Source organism: Crocuta crocuta, unplaced genomic scaffold (genome assembly GCF_008692635.1).
Source record: "Crocuta crocuta isolate KB4526 unplaced genomic scaffold, BGI_CrCroc_1.0 scaffold246, whole genome shotgun sequence".
Classification (NCBI taxonomy): Eukaryota; Metazoa; Chordata; class Mammalia; order Carnivora; family Hyaenidae; genus Crocuta; species Crocuta crocuta.
In genome coordinates, this window is record NW_027531902.1 from 2,128,379 (window position 1) to 2,142,995 (window position 14,617).

Sequence of the window (14,617 nt, forward strand, 5' to 3'; positions counted from 1 at the left end):
ACATGGAGAAGTAGAACAACGGCGGCAAGCTGGCCCTTTTCTAGACTGACACTTGGGCTGACTCATCCTCCCAGAATATCACTCGTGTTTCTTCTTACCCCAGCCTGCCCCTCAGAGCCCAACCAATGAGAGCCTGGGAGATGGTGACTTCAGTGCAGGCTGGGTGCAGGTGCTCAGACACTGCCAAGGGCACAGAACAGGTCCCACTCGACTGGCATCCCACTGTGGCCTGTCTCATTCCCTGGGAAGTTCCTGGGACACTCCAATATAATATAGGCAACCTAAGCCACAGGGTCAAAGAGAGGACCAAGCCAAACCCTTCATATTACAGATGAGGGAAACTGAGAACCAGAGGGTGTCAAAGGAAATCAGTTATAGTAACAGGGCATGGACTGAAGCTTTCTGATTATGCTGCTTCTGGCCCAGCTCCTCAGGAACTTCTCCCAAGATAAGCCAGCCCTTTACCCCACATGAGGCATGCCCCCTCCTGCCTTCCCCCCACAGAAGGAGAGAACACAGAGTGTTAGGGGAGAGAAGCTCACTGCCCCACAGCCACAGGAAAGAACATGAGCGAGGATACTTGTTCCTTCAGTAATGGATGGATGGATGGATGGATGGATGAATGGATGGATGGACAGGAGGGAGAAGGGATGGGAGGAAGGAAAATTAATATGTGAATAAATGAATAAATAAATGAAATGAAAGAATGAATGTAAAGAAAGAGAGATGGGGTGCCTGGGTGGCTCAGTCAGTTAAGCATCCAACTCTTGATTTCAGCTTAGGTCATGATCTTGTGGTTCATGGGACTGAGCCCAATGTCAGGCTCCACACTCCACACTCTCCAGCTTGAGAGTTTCTCTATGTCTATCTGTCTCTCTCTCTCTCTCAGAATAAATAAATAGACATTTAAAAAAAATTTAAAGAGAGAGATAAAGGGTAGGAGAGAAAGAATCAATAAGTAAGCAAATAATTCTGGGGGCTAACAGAGAAAAAGAGTTGGATACATTTTTATAACAACATGCAAAGAGATAAGAAAATTCTTAAAATGTCCCCACATTTCCTCTTTGTGAAAGTTCATCCAGCTTATGATCCCATTCTTAGGATGTGTGTACATTTCTGCATTTTTGTTTTTCTTTTTAAGGCTCCACTCAACAGGGTGCAGTAGGGAATGGAACTTCCCTCCCCTCCCCACTGGCAGTGAGGCAAGGCATGACAGTGTGGGGCAGTGCTCTGCTTGTGCTGGGATGGTTCCAGCGGGACCCAGTGGGAGACTGCACATCCATCCCCACCCGGATCTGTGGGCTACACCTAGATAGCGTGACTCCCTATAGAAAAGGAGCCAGAATAGGATCTCCAGTTTCACCACATAACACTCAAATGTTCAAGATACATTTGATAATTACTCATCATACCAAGAACAAGGAAACTATCAACTTAGATGAGAAAAGACAACCAGTGATGCAACACCAAAATGATACAGATTGTTAAGATTACCTAACAAGGATTTTAGAGCAGCCATCATAAAATGTTTTGATGAACATGCTTGAAACACATAGAAAAGTAGAAAGTCTCGGCAAGGAAATAGAAGATATAAAGAAGAAACAATTGGAAATTTTAGAACTGAAAAATAGAACTGAGATAAACAACTCAATGTGAATATAACTATGACAGAGGGCAGAATCCATAAACTTGAAGAGAGAACAATAGAAAGTACCCACTATGAATAACAGAGAGAAAACAAACTGAAAAGAAAGGAATAGAGCCTCTGGGACTTGTGCGACTATAACCAAAGCTCTAACCTTTGTTCTACTGGAGTGAGTATGGGGGCTAAAGAGTGTGGAGCTAAAAAGTATTCAAAGAAAAATGTCTGAAAGTTCCCCAAATATAGTAAAAGACTTTAATCTACAGATTCAAGAATTGAGCAAACTCCAAATGGAATAAACCTAAAGAAATCTACTCAGGAAATATCACAATCAAAGTTCAGAAAACTAAAGACAAAGAGAAAAAAAATTTTTTTGAAAGAAAAAAAACCTGTTAACCCATAATTCTATACCCAGCAAAAATTATCCTTCAGGAACGAAACTGAAATCAAGATATCCTTAAACAAAAGAAATGAAGAGAATCACCACCATCAGAACTACCCGAAAAGAATGGCTAAAGGAAGTTCTTCAAACAAAATGGAAATAACAAAAGAAGGAAGCTGGAGACATCGGGAATGAAGAAAGAACAAGGAAAGAGTGAAAATATGGGTAAATGTAATGGGCCATTCTCCCTGGAGCAGGGCAGGCACATAGAATGAAATGGAATGTTCCAAATGCTTGAAAACCTTCACACACAGCTCACACAATTGGACATGATCAAGGGACAAAGTCAAGAGGTATGTTTGAGGCACTTTGAGACACTGGGTCAAGCAAACTGCAAGACTTATTACCAAATGCCAACTAGTGTGTTCGTAAAATTCCTTTATTATTTAAGACATTTTGAGGAGAGTTTTCTGTTACTTGAAGGTGACAGTTCCCTAAATCACAAGGCAATTTGTGTGCTGGGATTTTCTATCCAAAGACCCTTGTGCTGAGAACAGAATGACTGAAATGGAAAGTCTTGACAAATCCTCCCCACTAGGGTGGCCCCTAATTCAGCTCATGTGAATGCAAATTATACCTTTGGTGTGGACCTGTGTGGCATGGACAGTCCAATCAAAGAACCTACACATAAGAGTTACTGCCCTAGGAGAAAGGCAGGCAGGTGAGAGCTTGACCCTTCTACACCAGGGACTGGCAGCAGGCGCTGCTCTAGAGACTGAAAGGGAACGTTCAGTCTGCGTTCAGATCTGCTTCTCCTTACCGCACTGTGGGCAGGGTATCAGCAAACCACAACCCATCCAGAGGAACGAGAACGTGACCGTGAGGCCATGACATCTCATAAGGAGCTGTGAAGACAGAGAAAAGATGGACTCAGAGGGGAATGTGAGGGCTCCATTGAGCCACTTAAGAGATAGCAAACCACAGTGAGCTGGGCTCGGCTGCTCAGCTCCACAGGACAAGACACTACTTACATGCATGCAGGACGCTGTGCTTCCTGACACGCTAACAAATGGCTTCCACAGGAAGCAGTGAACTCTCTGTCCTTAGGGATGCGTGAGGAGACAGCAGCCAGATAGCATCCTTCCAGGATGCTTACTAGGGGTCCAGCCTCCCCCCACCCAGCCTTCTATTCCCCAACCCCAGTAAGAACAAGTAGAGCTCCATGGTTCTGGAACGTGGGGAAATGGGAGATGCAGTCCCCTGCATTTCAGGTGAATTCTATTTCATTCCAGCTACATTCTGGAATGTACAATGAATCTGGACTCTATAGGGAATGTCAGCCCAGCTATCCTCCACAAAAAAAATAAAAAATAAAAATTCCAGTAAATGTAGTTCGGGAAACGTGAACTCAAATAATGCAGAGCTAGTTTTTAACTAGACCATGTCTCAGGACCTTTAATAGGTTTATGTGTTGTAATGCTCTAATAAAGGGTAGAGAATGAAGTGACTTCCAAATACATATGACCATACATCCATATGAAGCAACTTCTAGATCTATATGACCATGGATCATAGATTGGCTCATGAAATCTGTCCTAGGACCAGAGTTTTGAGGAACCACATGTTACAAAGCAATGTTCTGATCTGTCTCAAAGTTCAGTTTGCAGGGCAACTAGCCCAGAACTTGAGCCCAACTGAATAACACACTTATAATTCAGTGCAAATCATATTTTACCTCTTGGAATCATCAAGACAAATCAGATCTCAAGAAAGTTGTTCAGATAAGTCAAGATGTGTATCTCCCTCGCCGGCTGGTACCAAGACACCATTACTTCCCTCCAGAAAAGTCATCAGAAGCAGAAGAGGAGAAAAACCCCTTTAGAGAAAAAAATACCACAGAGAAGAGATAAAGGAGAGATAGAGAGTGTCTTCCCACCATCATACAGTTGATCGAGGATCTCCCTAACCACCACCACCACCCATCTTCTCTCTAAAAATGATCAACTACCACAAATGCAAGCTTTTCTGAGTAATTTCGGCCTCCTCCAGGCTACGACAGACAAACACTTCCCCAAGCCGCCCACCCATTACCTGAGGCACAAGGCTTCAGGGGCATTTTCAAAGGGGAGAAGTCCTGGGCTGGCTCTACAGTTTCCAGGCCTGCTGGAGACCAGGGCTCCCCAGGAGGGAGAGATGAGGGGGAGGAGACACCCACAATCTCTCCAAAGAGACTCAGCAGGCCTGATGAGTCTCTGGGTACCAGCTCTGTTTGACGAGGATGGAAAGAAAAGACTCTTGTTTCTCACTGTTCCCCCGGGTGACAGTTACCATGGATATGAATCAATTTGGGGTGCTTGTCAGTTGCCAATTGAAAATAAAGAGCAAGCTCACCCTGAACCACAGACATGCAGAGACGCACCTGCTGCTGGAGTGGCTGCCAGCAGAGAGCCCTCCCTGGGTCCTAACGTGGTACTCACATGGGCACTCGGCGCTCACAGTACACACGCCCTCACAGAGAAGCAGTGTGACGTAGAAGGATGCTGACTAACTCCCTCTACCCCTCATTAATATGCAGGAAACCAGAATTCTAAAGGACACCCTCCCAGGGTAGGCCTGGTCCTGGGGTATTTAATAATCAGAGCCACGCTTAGTTGCCAGTCTAAGCATTTTGCTCATTTATCCCCACAACAATCCTTGGGGGTACATACTCTAACTACCTCCACTTTTCAAACAAAGAAACTGAGGCACAGCCGCATCAGCCAGCCAGCAGCAGTAGGGCCAGGATCAAAAACCAGCTTATCTAGTTTCCTAGCAGTTTTCCCATACTGTCAGGACTTCGGAGACCCAGCTTGTCCCTGTGGCCCGATGCAGATCAGTGAATGTCTCTGTACCCCATTTTCTCATCTCTAAAACAGGAATAAAAATATTTTCCCTGCTTACGTCCCAGCACTATGATAAGAATCATGTCAAAGCTAATCCAAATTTAGGGAAGAGAAAAAGAAAGGAAATTAGCATTCAGTAATCACCTACTATGTGTCAGAGAAGTTACACTGGTTCTTACATAACAGCTTGTCTCTAATTCTGCAAAAGAGGTAAGAAAACCATGTGTCAAAGACATCATAGTCAGGAAGCCCAAGAGTCTGAATTCAAAAGAGGTCTATCTGGTTCTAAAACTTTTGTTTTTTATGCTTTCCATTTTTTGTTTTTGAAATTTTTTAAAAAATTCTTTAATGTTTATTCTTTTTTTTTTTTTTTATTTCTAGGAGAGAGAGAGAGACAGCATGAGCAGGGGAGGGTCAGAGAGAGAGGGAGACACAGAATCCGAAGCAGGCTCCAGGCTCTGAGGTCAGCACAGAGCCTGACACGGGGCTCGAACTCATGAACCACGAGATCATGACCTGAGCTGAAGTCAGATGCTCAACCGTCCAGGTGCCACTAGTTTGTTTTTATATACCAACACGGTTACAAAAAGAACCCACTAGCATTAACAACCCAGGTGCCCTTAGGACTCTAGTCTTCTAGAATCCTCATTTGCCCCACCAGTGTGAGCATGTCCTGCCTCACCGCACACAGAAAGGCTGTGGCCTCCAACTTCTGCAGGTGGGAAAGGTGGCCACCCTCGCTCAAGACCCCCTGCCTCTGAGTCATCTGCGGCACCCACTACTGTGCCCCACATCCTGCCAGGCAATTCCAGACCCAATACACTCACCTTTCAATGGGGCTAAAAGCCGAACTGAAGGCTGCATGGCAACTCTCAGCCCCTAGAAGTGGCATGCAGTGCAATGCAAACCTTGCAAAACTCCTAAAGCCCAGCTAGAATCTTCCAGAAACCTCTCGGTGCACACAGTAGCCTGTGTGCCATAAAACGTCACCATAAAACACAGTTGGACATTTGTCATTATTGCTGCAAACAGGAATGGCACATTGTCCTAGTGAGACCAAAGAGCAAATAGCCTGTATTTCTCTCTTGCTGGTTTTCTCAGAGCTCACACGACTGTGGAGAGATGGCTTCCCCATCCCAGCGGCAGGGTGAGCCTGCTCGGGGGACCCTCTGAAATGCTATGACCTTGACAGAAGCGGCCTGCGGGTAACAGGGGAGTGCTTCCCCAGAAACACATCCTTAGGATGTGTGCAGGTCGGAACAGGAGGGCAAAGGTGTAAAGGACGAAGATGGCCTCCTCTCACCAAAGAGGCACACAGAAAGAGGGCGGACGCGGTGGGGTGGGGCGTGGGGGAGACAGCTTCAGAGAGGACAGAGAGAGCCAAAAAGAGAATGCCTGTAACAGCACAGCACATCTCTGAGTATAGAAGCCAAGGTGATCACGTGGAGAATTTGCTGTGTTACGGGAGAAACGTTAACAATTTAAACTGTTTAAAAAGAGAGGCCCTAACTGGAGAACAGATGAAGATAGAGGGGATGAGTATACCGAGGGTTGGAAGAAGCGGTTTTGTACTTGATGTTCTGCTGCCTCTGTGGCCTTCAGCTCATTTTGTAACATCTCTGAGGCTTCTTATTGAACCTTTGTGTGCTGCTGGCCCCTGGATACACCAGAGACTTTATTTTGTTGCATCTTTACAGCCGCCTTCCGAGATGCTCCATACTCTGATTTTGTGAATGAGGACCTTGGCACTCGGGGAAGGTAAGGGCTTGCCAAAGCTCACAGGGGAAGTGCTAGAGTCTGGACCCTCAGCACTCTGCTCCAACGCTTTTGTCATACTCGATTTCTTCATAGGGAAAGGCACGCCAGGCCAGCCACTGGCCACCTGATAGGGCCTGTGCAGACCCTAAGATAAGAATCACAGAGTTTTAACGTGTACAGTTTTGAAGCAGAGTGGCCTATTTGGGTTTCTTTTTTCTTTCTCAACTTTAAAAGATCCAAATTAATAAACAGTCCAGACTTGGGCAAATTTCTTGAACTCTGACAATCCATAAAAATGTATTCTGTCTCTGCCCCCTCAAACAGTACATTTGAGGACAAGTCTCAAATGTCCTTGGGGGTCTAAGAATGCAACGTCAAACCTACTGCATCTCTCTCTTTCATTCTCTCTCTCATTAAATAAAAATCTTCCTCTCGTGGGGCGCCTGGGTAGCTCAGTTGGTTAAACATCTGACTTTGGCTCAGGTCATGATCTCACGGTTTGTGGGTTCGAGCCCCACATCAGGCTCTGTGCTGACAGCTAGCTTAGAGCTTGGAGCCTGTTTCAGATTCTGTGTCTCCCTCTCTCTGACCCTCCCCTGCTTACACTGTCTCTCTCAGAAATAAATAAAACATTAAAAAAAAAATATTCCTCTCATAAAGGTTTACATTTGCAAACTGGCAGACTTTAAGAAACAAAAAGCAAATATCATTTACTTGTACACATGAAAGTTGTCAAGTCCAGAGTCTTGTAAATGTCTCTGAAATGCAGTAGGCTCTCCTGAGAAACCCACGAGCTGGCATAATGCAGAGGAAAAATGGACGCCATTTCTCCTGCGTTCTTTGGGAGTAGGCAGCTGTTATAAACCATAGTCATGGTGGGGATACTATGGTCTTAGTTTTATATTTATAGATATGCATGCTCATAGAAAAGTCTGGAAGGATATATGCTAAAACATTATTTCTGCTTACTTCATGATGGAGGGGATTATGGATGATTTTTCTTTCAATTGGTGTTTCAAGGTTTTCTACTATGAACATAGATTATTTATATGCATTTTTAAATTACTGTAATAAAGGCTATGTAGCCATAAAAAAGATCAATAATCACAAGTTAAATGAAACGTCTCCTTCTGACATGATGGAATAACATAGACCGGATTTACCCTCCCGTGATAGACAATTAGAGAAACAGACAGAATACAGAAACCATTATTTTCAGACACTGGACAACAGGCAGCACTGTGATTCCTGAGGGAAAGGAAACAGATACAGTGAGGCCTGAAGGAGTTCTGGCTTTCTGCTTGGAGGCACATTCCAGACCACAGAGCAGGGAAGGGGTCCCCAATCTGGCTGTGTGGAGGAGACAGAGATGGGGTTCAGAGGAGCGGAGGCAGCTGGAAGTTACGAGACAGAGCTCTGGTGGAGAGGGAGGTGGATGGAAAAAATGGCTCCAGAAAACTCTGCCTGGGTGTGCCCTTGAGTCTTCCTGAATACCAAGATGCTCATGGGTAGAGGGAAATTCCAGGAGGTCAGACAAAGAGCTATGGAGAAACAGTGAGCGGAGCAGTCCCCAGAACTCAAACGGCATTTAACTAGCATTCCAACTAGCCAGAGTGGAGAGTCCCTGTTGATAACTCAGGGAGTTCACTAGGGACCCATAGGGTCATGCATATTGTGATGCATATGGAAACCTAGAGCCATCAATAAAACAAAAAAGTAGAGCAAATAAGACAATGGTGAGGATAAAATGGAATTATTTTGAGAGAGAGAGAGAGTGTGTGTGAGCGAAGGTGGGGGAGAGAAAGAAGGGGACAGAGAGAATCTTAAGCAACCTCCATGCCCAACACCACGCCCAAAGCGGGTCTGGATTTCACAACCCACCATGAGATCATGACCTGAGCCTAAATCAAGAGTCAGACCCTTTTAACCAACTGAGCACCCAGGTGCCCCTACAGTGGAATTTTTAAAGGTATTCATTCAAAAGTCACAAAAAGAAGGCAAAGGGTGTGTGAGTGGCTCAGTCAGTTAAGCATCTGACTTCATCTCAATTCATGATCTCACAGTTCGTGGGTTCGAGCCCCACATTGGCCTCTCCACTGACCGCTCAGAGACTGGAGCCTGCTTTGGATTCTGTGTCTCCCTCTCTCTCTCTGCCCCTTCCCCACTTGTGCGTGCACTCAATCTCTCTCTCTCTTTTTCTGTCTCTCTCTCGAAAATAAATAAACATTAAAAAATAAAAAAGAAGCCTCCAAGTGTTTATTTTTAAAAAAGAAGGGGAAAGAGGGAACAAAGGCCAGAGGAGAAATACATGAAACTAATAGTACACTTAATCCCAATCATACTAATAACTACAATAAATGGACATGGTCTAAACGTTCAAGGAAGAGAGAGTCAGACTGGGCAAAAACAAGACCCTACTATATGCTGCTTACAAGACATACACTTTAAAATTCAAAACACAGATAGGCAAAAAGTAAAAAGATGGAAAGAGATTTATATCATGCAAACAATATGTATAAGGAAAGCGGAGCAGCTACATTAATATTAGACAACGCAGACCTTAGAACAAGAGCTACTACCAGGTATAAAGAGGGATATTCTGCAATGACAAAGAGGCCAATTCATCAAGAAGACACAGCAATCCTAAATGTGGGTGTGCCCAGCAACAAAGCTTAACATACAGGAAGTACAAACTGGCAGAACTCAAGGAAAAACAGACAAACTCACATTTATAGTTGAATACTTCAGTAGACCTCTTTCAATAATGGATAGGATAAGTAGACACAAAAAGTGGGAAACCTGGACAACACCATCAAACAACTTGACCTAATATTCACAGAACATTTTACCAGACAATAGCAGACACCCATTCTTTTCTAGTGCATGAGAAACATTCACTGAGCTAGATTATGTACTGGGCCATAAAATAAGCCTCAGTAGGTGTAAAGAAGTAAGTCATACAGAGGATGTTCTCTTACCATAGCAGAATTAAATTAGAAAGTAATAATAGAAAGATCTTCAGGAAATCCCCACATATTTGGAAATGAAAGAAATCACACTTCTAAATAATCCATGAGTCGAAGGAGAGCTCAGAAAAGAGAAATGAGAGAATGTTTTGTACTGAATAAAAATGAAAATACAGCCTATCAAAGTCTGTGGGTTGCAGCAAAGAGAAAGTTTGTCTTTAAATGCTACACTGGAGGGCGCCTGGGTGGCTCAGTTGGTTAAGCATCTGACTTCGGCTCAGGTCATGATCTCACAGTTTGTGAGTTTGAGCCCTGGATCAGGCTCTGTGCTGACAGCTCAGAGCTTGGAGCCCGTTTCTGATTCTGTATCTCCCTCTCTCTCTGCCCCTCCCCTGCTCACTCTTTCTCTCTCAAAATTAAACATTTAAAAAAAATTTTTAATAAAAAATAAATGCTAAACCGGAAACAATTTTAAATCTCCATTAACAGAAGGAATCAACAAATTATGGCATACCCATGCAATAGAACATCACTTGACAATAAAAAGAAGAAGCTATAGGGGTGCCTGGGTGGCTTAGTCAGTTAAGCGTCCGACTTTTGCTTAGGTCATGATCTCGCGGTTCTTGGGTTCGAGCCCCGCCTTGGACTCTGTGCTGACTGCCAGCTCAGAGCCTGGAGCCTGTTTCAGTCTGTGACTCCCTCTCTCTCTGACCCTCCCCTGCTCACGCTGTCTCTCTCTCTCTCTCTCCTAGAAATAAATAAAACATTTAAAAAAAAAAAAAAGAACAAGCTATAGATCCACGCAACAACATCAATGAATCTCAATAACATTATGTTGAGTATCCTTCATTGGAAACTTGGAACAAAGAAGAATAAAAAAAGAAAGAACAAAAAAAAGAACAAAAAAGAAAGGTGTCTATCCCATGGTGACAGAGGACATATCAGTGGTTGCCTCAGACTTAGAGGGAGGGAGACATTTGGGATTAAGTAGGAAGATGCACCAGCGAAACTAGGGTTGATCGAAATTTCCTGTGTCTGGATCATGCCATGGTTAATACAAGTATAAAGATTTGTTGAGGGGCACCTGGGTAGCTCAGTCAGATAAGTGTCTAACTTCAGCTCTGGTCATGATCTCACAGTTTGTGAGCTCAAGCCCCAAGTTAGACTCTGTGCTGACAGCTCAGAACCTGGAGCCTGCTTCAGATTCTGTGTCTCCCTCTCTCTCTGACTCTCCCTCTCTCTCTCTGTCTCTCTCTCTCAAAAATAAATAAACATCAAAAAAAAGATTTGTTGAAACACATTGACCTATATACTTAAAAGTATGCTGTTATTGATTGTAAATTATACCTCAATAAAGATTTTTTTTTAACTAGCATCACAAATAGTGGGACAATGTGTCATTATCTCGCCGCCTGAGGTGTTACAATATGAAGTATACAGTGTCATCTTTAATATCTTATCAAAACCATTAAACCCAAATCTAATTAAGCTGTAAGAGCTGTGCTGTTCCGTACCACAGCCACTAGCCACATGCAGCTATTTCAGTGTATATTAATGAATGAAAATTAAATAAAATTTAAAATTTGGTTATGCAGCCATGCTGCCTACGTTCTAAGTGCTCAGTGACCACATGTGGGTGGCGACTACCATATTGGACATCTCAGAGAACGTTTCCATCATCACAGAAAATTCTATTGTATACTACTGACATGTAACATCCCAATTATAGAAAACACAGGGGATAGAATGAGTCATATCCACAACAGGGAAACAATCACATCCAGCATGTGGCTCATTCTATAAGACAACTGGCTTGGTCTCTTCAATGTGTTAACGGCATAGAAAAAACTAAGGAAGGAAAGTAGAAAAGACTGTTTTAGAGCACAAGTGACTAAAGAAGACATAACCAGATCCAATGAGTGAACCTTGACTAGATCCTGGCTTGAAAATGACAGCTATAAAAAATAAAATACAGGGGCACCTGAGTGGCTCAGTCTGTTGGGTGTCTGACTTTGGCTCAGGTCATGATCTCACAGTTCATGGGTTCAAGCCCTGCGCCGGGCTGTGTGCTGACAGCCAGCTCAGAGACTGGAGACTGTTTCTGATTCTGTGTCTCTCTCTCTGATCCTCCCCTGCTCACGCTCTCTCTCTGTCTCTCTCTCTTAAAAACTAAATAAAACATTAAATAAATAAATAAATAAATACATACATACATACATTTGGGGGACAGTTGGAAAATTAAATATGAACTGGACATCAGATAACATTAGGAAATTGCTATTTGATTTTTTTAGCATAATATTGGTACTGTGATTATGTTGGAGGTCACAATTTTTAGGAACTTCACAATGAAGTATTTAGAAGTAAGTTTTATGACATCTCCAATGCACTTTCTAAAAGATGAGCAAAAATAAACATGTACACAAACATAGATGAAGTGAAATGAAATATTAACAATGGTTTAATGTAAGTGGTATGCATACAGATAATTACACTATTCTTCTAACTTTTCTGTATATTTGAAATTGTTATAAGCTGGGAAAAGAAGTGGAAAAAAAATTCTATGGCCCTCCTATTATTGCCATAGCATAAAATCATGGTTTCCACGGACAAGGTTCTACAGAGGAACCTGATACAGTTGATGGATGGTATGTGTGATTTTTCTCTGATTCGGGCTTTATTATTATTTACTTCTGAAGGAAATGCAGAAAGGGGAACATCCATTCAAGCTTCCTGTGCCGGACGACTCCTGGCAGCTAGGCATTTCATCAGGTAGGTGCTTGGCCTCCAATGGGGGGAAGGGGTGGTGGTGGCAAGCAGGTCTGGGAAGGGCACAGACAGTCCAGCAGCCCACTCTGTCTGAATGGGCCAACCACCCGGACACTCAACCTCCTCTGAATAGGGGTTCACCTCTGGGTCCCTCTCACAATGCGTGTTGCTGGGCTTGAGACACTCAGGCTCTGTTTTAGGACCTGGACAGCAGAAAACAGAGTTGGGAGCACCTCACAGTTTCTCTGGGGCAACCCCAGAAGGTAGGGTGTGCAGAAGACACAGCCCCGTGAAGAGGTCAGAACTAGCAGCTTTTCTTCAAGACGCCCAAAAGCACAAACTTGCACAAAGCAAGGATGGCACCTAGTGGTTGTTTTTATATGGATGCTGTCCTTGCAGCCTGAGAAAGTAACCAGGGCAACCTGGGGAGGATGGGAGAAAATTCAACGCCCAGAGAAAATTCAAGCAAGAGCAAAAAGCAACATGCATGTGCGCTCTAAACTGGACACTGAATGTCCAGTGAGGGAGAGAGAACCATCTGGGTCTACCTGAGAACATTTTGCCATAGGCTCTTTCTTCCCCGTTCATCAAAACTCATTTTGGTTTCCTGAACCTAGATGGTCTTCCGCACTTCACTGGTCAAGGATCTCAGGTTTAAGGTGTTCATGTTATAAGTTTCTCGAACGTACCTCTTAGGCCTCTATTTGCTCCTCACTTTTGTTCTTTTACATTCTGATCCCTGGTTGGGAGTAGATTGGTCTCCCCTTTCTCATGGCTTCCACGGCACCTGTCTTGTAAAAATAAATGACATTTACTTCATTCTACCTTGCTTTCTAACTAGTTGTTCAACTCTGTCTCCCCTCATCCCCACTCCTAAGTTATAAGTATCATAAAGCCACAATCCCAGGGACATTGCAATGCTGTGTCAAATGCAATCAACTGTGTGCAAAGCACTGAGCACCCAGCTGTGAAAAAAGAGAGGCAAAAAAACTAAAAACCTAAAAAACCCTTCCTGATGAAAAGATTCCCTCCTATGCAGAATCCCAGTGCCTCCCCTATCCTTCTGGAGTCCTAAGTAAACACACAAAATCATTCCGTCCTGAGGTAAGAGCCTGATGAATATGACGTGCAGGAATCTTACTTACTTTGCCCAAACTGGAATGTTCAGCCACAATCACTCCCAAAGAGGCAATTAGATCATTTCTTCCAATGCAATTACCCCAGCCTGAGGAGGGAGACGCAAGAGGCACCATTTCCCAATTAAAAAAAAAAAAAAATCATCTGATATCCCTATCAAATGGGAAAAATAAATTTTAATAACATTCCACAATGGAATCAATTCTCTTAAGCTATTGGTCTACCCCAAGCCACGCCAATTGGTTCTGAGGTAGTTTAAAGGAATGAGAAAGTTCTTACAAACTTGGAAAGTCTTCCAACATATGCTGGGTAATAAAAAGTGAGTTCTAGTTGCAAAAAGCTATATACAGTATACCATTTACATGAGAAAAGAAGAAACGACTTATGTTCTCAGAGCACATGTATGTATGCAAAGGCACAGGAAAAGATGCAGAGGGACCCAGACTCTAAAATAACCATGCTCACCTCTACGTTTAACCGCTGCGAGTGGTGAGGAAGGGGATGCGAGTTGGTGGGCGGACTTAGTGCAGCCTTACACACGTTTTCATCCGTTCTTACAAGAATGTATTTCTGTATTACTTGTCTAAGATTTATTTTTTTTTAATGAGGTACCTGGAGTAATCAGATGCAGAGGCAGAAGGGAGAACAGTGGTTGCCAAGGGCTATGGTGAAGGGGAGAAGAAGAGTCAGTGTTTGTTTGTTTTTCTGGAGACAGAGAGACAGTGTGAGCAGGGGAGGGTCAGAGAGAGAGGGAGATACAGAATCCGAAACAGGCTCCAGGCTCTGAGCTGTCAGCACAGAGCCCGACGTGGGGCTCGAACCCATAAACCGTGAGATCATGACCTGAGCCGAAGTTGAACACTTACCCGAGCCACCCAGGTGCCCCAAGAGCCAGTGTTTAGAGCGTAGTGTCAATTTGAGAGAATGACAAGGTTCTGGAGACGATGGTGGTGATGGTTGTGAATGTAAGTAATGCCATTGAGATGGTGAATTTTATATTATGTGTATTTTACCACAGCTTAAACATTTTTAATGTGTTTTTAAATGCTTAAAGTCTCTGTGAGGTAGACAACGGCTCAGT